A 6,982-nucleotide genomic window follows, 5' to 3' on the forward strand; every position below is an offset into this window, starting at 1 on the left:
GTACCATTTATTTTTTTTTTTTTATTAATAAATAATTTTTTTGTCTTTAATAAAAAATATTAACAACAAAAAAATTAATATTTCTAAAATTCCAAAATTCCGCATAATATGCATTTTTTCATATAATTCTCTTATTGAGAAATTCTTCTTATTTGATGATGCAACCTGAATATATATTTAAGACATTGCATAACAAGATTGAGAATTACCTGTGCATATGTGAATGGAACTCAACGAAAAATAAGAGTTAAAAAAGAATATAAAAAAATTGTTTTAAAAAACTTCAGAGTTTGACGGTGAACGAAATCGCGCCACACGATCGCACCCGCAACATCAAAGCCGCTGCTTGATAGCTTGTACCAAATGTTTTATTTAACATTGCAGTACAAACGAATTATACCGTTTCCTTTTTCTTGAACTTATAATAAAGGTGTGTTTGGATTCCTCGATTATGTAGTATGAACACAATCAGAATTATACCAAATGATTTCTCTCACGATGGAAGGAGAAGAAGAGAAATTGTGTTTGAATGTTTATTTCAAATATCAGGGTTTTTACGTAGGTAATTAACCTAAATGAAAAAAATATACAGAAATGTCATATTTATATTAAATTAGGGTTCCCGCTGTAACTAATTTACAAATATACAAAGAATTCTTTTACCGTTCAAGTGACCAGTTTTTCACTGTTCGCCTTGTCCCATACAACAACAATAAAGTATACATACATTGTAGTCCATTGCTATGTTCCAAGTGACCGGCTTTGCGCCGTTCGCCTTGTAGTGGTAGCAATAGAACTATTACATTGCAGTCCATTGCTATTTTCCAAGTGACCGACTTTTCGCCGTTCGACTTGTAATGGTATCAATGGTCCTACAACGCAACAATGAATATGCAAATCAATATGTATACAAAACATATATATATAACATACCTCTCGAGCGCACAGTTTATCACAAAGTAAAATATTTACTGTGAAGATCGAGCTTTTATGCTCTTGTATTGTAATGTATAGCGTTTCTTTGTTACGATTTGAGCTTGCATGAAGTGCTTAAAAAAACAGTGGCTTACTTGGAATGCTTACATAGGGTGACCATATGAATAATAGTACTAAAAATATAATGGTGACTACACACTACGATACTTATATTGTATTGTGTTTCTACATCCTCCCCCTTGATGTTGGGTGGATACATTCATCAAACATCATCAAATTTGCTTAGGATTTCCTGGGTCTTGCTCTCTTCCGAATTGGTTGTATTGGCGTTGGATCTCTATTCTCCTCGTTGCCTCTATATAGCGTCAAGGCAGATGCGTGGTACGCTTGGTTCGGATGTACTTGCAATTTCGTAAATTGATGTGCCTATCTTTCGGACAACGACATATGGACCATCACGTTTTGGTACGAATTTTGAAGTTATTCCTTTCTCTGCCTGACTCAGTACGTGTGTAGCTACTAAAACTTCAGATCCCACATCAATATCTTCTTGTGACCTTCTTCTCTTATCAACATAATTTTTGTTGCGATCTTGCATTTGTTTTTCGACGTCTTTTGCGTTTTGAAAGGCGTCAACTAATCTATTTAAGTATGGCGTAATCTGCGGTATAAAATTCTCGGTTTCAATCACTGCTTTGATGTCATGTTCTACATCATCAAGCGTTCTAAGTTCTCTTCCAAAAGTGAGGTATGCTGCGGAGTAACCAGTTGACTGGCATTTAATGGTGTTCAATGCAAAACGAATTGCGGATAAGTTGCTGTTCCAGGTATTGTGCTCGTTTTGTACAAATATACTTAACTGTGCTTTGAGGTCCCTATTTTTCCTTTCAACTGGATTTGCCTTAGGGTGATAAACAGGCGTTAAAAGCTGTTGTACTCCCATAACGTATGCTATGTTTTGCATGATTGACGAGACAAATTGTACACCGTTGTCGCTCTTAAGTCGTCTTGGTACACCGTATCGAAGAAAGATTTCGTTAATTAGAGTTACTGCACAAGCTTCTCCTTTTGCTTCTTTCATTGGGAATAATTAAACCCACCTAGTGGCGACGACTTCTACCACGAATATCCACTGATATCCATCATCTGTTTTTGGCAACGGGCCAAAAAGATCGATAGCAACAACTTCAAATCTTTATTTGCTACTCGTGGTTTGGAGTAAACCCATAGGTTTCATGTTTGTTACTTTATAGCGTTGGCATTCAACACATGTTCTCACATACTTAGTTATTTCGGTACGCATCCCTGGCCAAAAGTAACGTTTATCAATTCTGTATATACAATTTGATGATTGGAGATCCTCTGTATCGCACGTCGGTCTCGAGAGCATTTCGGCTAAGTAGTTGCTTTTGCCTGGGGTATACTCTATTTGAAAATTATAAGATTGAATCTGCAACGCCCATCTTGCAAGGCGACCAGTAGGTGATTTCATGCTCAGTAACCATTTCAGAAGCTGGTGGTCTGTCTTTAAGCGAATCTCAGCACCTTCAATATATCCTCGAAATTTTGAACAGGCCCATACGATAGCAAGAGATTCGCGCTCCGTTGTGGAATAGTTCCATTCAGCTGATGTTAACAATCGACAGGCGTACTCGATGGGCTTTTCGTGTTCTTTCTCTCCTTGAAGCAATACTGCACCTAATGCGTAAGCGCTCGCATCGGTTTTTATTACGAAGGGAACATTATCTTCAGCTTGTTTTAGAATAGAAGGGTTTACCAGCAGCTGTTTTAGTTGATTAAACGCTTCAATTTGTGGTGTACGCCATTGCCATACATGGTTCTTTTTCATTAGCTCTGTGAGCGGTTTGATAATTTCTGCAAAACGATCGATAGACCAGCGATACCAGGAAAACGTCTGTATGAATGATACCAGTTCCTTCAAGTTACGTGGCTCCTTCCTTAACACAATAGCAGACGTTTTATCTGGATCGACTTTGATACCTTCTGTTGTGAGCACATGACTTAGATATTTTATTTCTGAGCAACAGAATCTACATTTACTAACATAACGCGTAGCTTGAACTTTTCTAGCTTCTCAAGTACTGTATTCAAATCTTCTAAATGATCAGAGAACGTGGATGAACTGATAATTATGTCATCTAGGTACGCAATTATTTGCACATTTGGAATGGTGGATTTTAAGCGATCGATGAGTCATTGAAGGGTTGCGGGAGCATTTCGAAGACCAAAAGGCATATGTTTAAATTTATATGTACCAAATGGCGTTATGAGACATGTCTTATCTCTGTCCTTTCCAGCAACAGCTATTTGAAAGTATCCACATTGGTGATCCAATGTTGTCATAAATTTTGTGCTTTTTGCGAAGTGGAGTAAGTCATCCATATGTGGCAAGGGGTAACGGTCTAGATTAGTTATCGAATTAAATTTCCGATAGTCGACACCAACGCGCGTACCTCCGTCTTTTTTCTACAACCGGAGAAGACCATGGCGAGTCTGCTTCCTCGACGATGTCGTTTTCAAGTATTTTCGTTATTTCCCATTTTTGTTCGCGTAATTCAGGAAAAGACAAACGGAACGGTGGAGAAGCATTTAGTGCATGATCTCCAGTGTCTATGAAATACTGTGCATATGGCGTTGGCTCACACAATGTTCCAAAAACGTTTGAATGCGTACGTAAAAGCTTTTCCAGTTGCGTCTTCTCTGATAGCTTCAGTTCAGTTCCGTCCGTTTCTTTAACGAACTCAAAATCAATCGAAAATAAATTAGTCGATAGGATTCATTTACAAAATCCATTTTACAACAATAGCAAAATAAGTAGGACATATAGTAACATTTTGACATATAGCAAGAAAGCAATATATTGTGTTTGCGAAGTTTGAGCAAAATTCGACTATATCTTCATGTTATACTTTATATAATCAAGAGCCCTATGCTTTTATATAAGCAAGTTATCCGCGAGATATACCTAAAAAGGGAACCAATCAACTCACAAGAGCCCCAAAATATTTGATCTTACACGATTAATGAAATAAAAATCGATCCAATTAGGAAGTATACAAATTTGTATGTCTTATATTTGAACACCATGAAGATGATTTAAGACTTTCTAGTTTTATAATAAACTACTTGAATAATTAGAAGGGGCTATTATTTCTATTGGCCAGTTTTTGCGCCTTTTTGCACCCAACTCCCAAATTGATTTAACATATCTGGGGGCAATGGAAGTATACAAAAAATAACCTTGGGGAAAAAATATTTAGTACTGAATGGAAAAAAGTGTGCTTTCATTTCAAGTTACATTCATTAAAGATTGGGAATGGTTCCTACATTCACACTCTATATTGAATTATATTTTACCATTCAATAACACACACACTTTGGCTTTGAGTTAAATATTTTAAGCTATTCAGGAATGGAGATTTATAATATGCAACCAAAACAAATAACAATTTTTAAAAGAATGTTGGGAGAATGTGCACTCAATTGATTCAATCTTTTTACAGCTCTGCTCTTCTGCTGGAAAGTAAAATTGAACAATGTCAACACCAGTTAAACTATTTGTTACATTCCAATGAAGCGGGATCCAGATACGGATTGAATTTAACATGCATATGCAACAAAAAATCGATAATAAAAACTAGATTTCGTATTAATCATATTAGTTTCAACTCAACTACAAAAAGCGTTGAAAAGATTTGTAATGTAATGAAAGAACCTCAAATTGCGGACAATTATAGCGCCCCTTGCCAAACTATTATAGATTCGATAGTATTTGCAGCGCAAGGGGATATTCGCAATGCGCTGATTAACTTACACTCTTACACTTTCGCTTCGCTAAGAGGTAAGTGACATAAAAGAAATAAATATAAATCCTACTTCTATATATTTAATAAAGCTAGGCACTAATGCATTACCATTAGAGCGCTTGGAGTTTGGCGAAAGTAAAAGCAAATCTAAAAAGCATTTATCCACATTGAAAACTATTCGAGGCGATGAATCAGTAACATGATGCATGATTTGGGTCGTGTGTTTAATCCAAAACGTAATGTATACATAATATCTATAATCATTATCAGAACAATAATTTAAGCTGTAGTAATTGGTGCCGTTTGTCGTATCGCTGTAGTCGTATCCCTAACATAATCAGCTGTTTTTCATTACGACGGTAAACCAAAAACCAATTGCCCAGCAAAAATCTAGTGACTGAAAATGGCGACCAACAACCAAATATCCCACATTGTTCCACAATTTTCAGTATGACAGAATGAGATGGCCTAATTGAAATGTCCGATCCATATATGCTTGCCTTTTCTTACATGCAATGTACCCTCAAATACGTCACAAAAATTTTCTGCGAATCCGTCATTTGTTATTTTCAGCTTGAAACCACAAGCGCAGGAACAGCAGATGTAATGTAACTGCTTGGTCCGGGGCGAGAAGGGTGGCGGTTAGGCATGGTGGTAGCCCGGCTGATGCTCGTCGGCGTTGGGGTGTGGTTCTTGCCACCTTACTCGACCCACAGTCACAAAAACAAAATTGGTGGTTCATGCCTAGGTTAGGAAAATACAGAGACTAGAAGAAGTTAGCGACAAAAGTGAGAAAGGAAGGAAAGCGGGAGAAGGCTGTCCGTGTCAGGTGGAGTCATCCCACTCCTCTTGTTCATGAGGCATGAACAACCTTGAACTCCATTTTGGCTCCGATAACCGAGTGGAGTTCCCTTTTCCTGACGTTCGTCCGTCCGTTAATGTCGGGCCTAAACCATCGTCTGTCTGTCTAGTCGCAACACCTCACCAAACCCTAGTATGCCGCAAGGGCAACACCCACACTAACACAAAAGGGACTTAAGAGGCCTGCATTTTTCCTAAAGTCACTTCACCCTAGAAATCTTAAAGAAACCATGTCCTTATTTTCTTTTACTTTGAATTTATTTTACAACTTCAATAATATCTTACGTACTACGAATTACAATTAGTTAATTGTAGTTTATTAAGACCCTACCCTTAACCAAATAAAAGGAAATGCTGAAATTCAAATTTAAAGATATTCAAAATATAGAAATGAAGAATAAAAAAAAAATATGACGAAGTTGAACTTAAACTAGACTTATTTTAAGAACCACCCCTTTACCAACCGAAATAAGAATTCAAATCAACAAGCGTTTAAACGTAAAAAAAAGGAAATAAAAACTATAAAAAAAATGAAATAATAATATTTCCTAAGGGAACACCCTTTCGACTGAAACCTAGATCTCTACTTAAGCAAAGTAATTTACAAAATAAAAGGCTTCACAGTTATTAAGTTTTACAGAAAATATAAGTATAAAAAAAAAGGAACGAGAGAACATAGAGAAAAAGAAGATGTTATGTATGTTACCAACCTTATCTCATTCACTACGCTCATCTGCAGTCCAGGTACCAAGGCTGAGGTGACGCGAGCTGAAAATAAGAGAGAGAAGAGAAAATATCCTACTATTTTTTATGTTTTTTCGTACTATTATGTATTGTAAGCACATGGAACCTTTAGTTCCGGTTTCTAAGAATGCAAATGCGCACGCACATTTTCTCGGTTCGTGATAAATAATAGAAATAAAATTATAAAAGGAAACGAAAGTGAAATTATCGGGACTTTAAAGTGAATTAGACTAGGTGAATACATTAAAAATAAAAAAACAAAAACAAGGAACAAATAATTAGTGATGCAAAAAAAAAAAGGTAATCAAAACTAAAAGGGATAAGGTTCCACAGGTGTAATGTGGAATCCCCACGTGCCTCTCCCTTCAAAAATAAAAGGAACTCCAAAAAAAGAAGGTAGAACAAAGAAAAATATTGCAAATAATAAAGAAATGGAAGTCGGGAAAAACAAGTCTAATAAGCAAAAATCGATAAATTTGTGAAAGAAAAAAAATGTGCTCTTTTCTATGTTAGGGTGTGCGCGAAATATTATAGAATTATACTGGAAAAGTAAAAAAAAGGCAACAAGATATAAGTTTGGCAAAACAAAAAGAGAAATTTAGCAATTGAGCTAA

Source organism: Eurosta solidaginis, chromosome 5, assembly GCF_040869045.1.
Source record: "Eurosta solidaginis isolate ZX-2024a chromosome 5, ASM4086904v1, whole genome shotgun sequence".
NCBI classification, from domain to species: domain Eukaryota; kingdom Metazoa; phylum Arthropoda; class Insecta; order Diptera; family Tephritidae; genus Eurosta; species Eurosta solidaginis.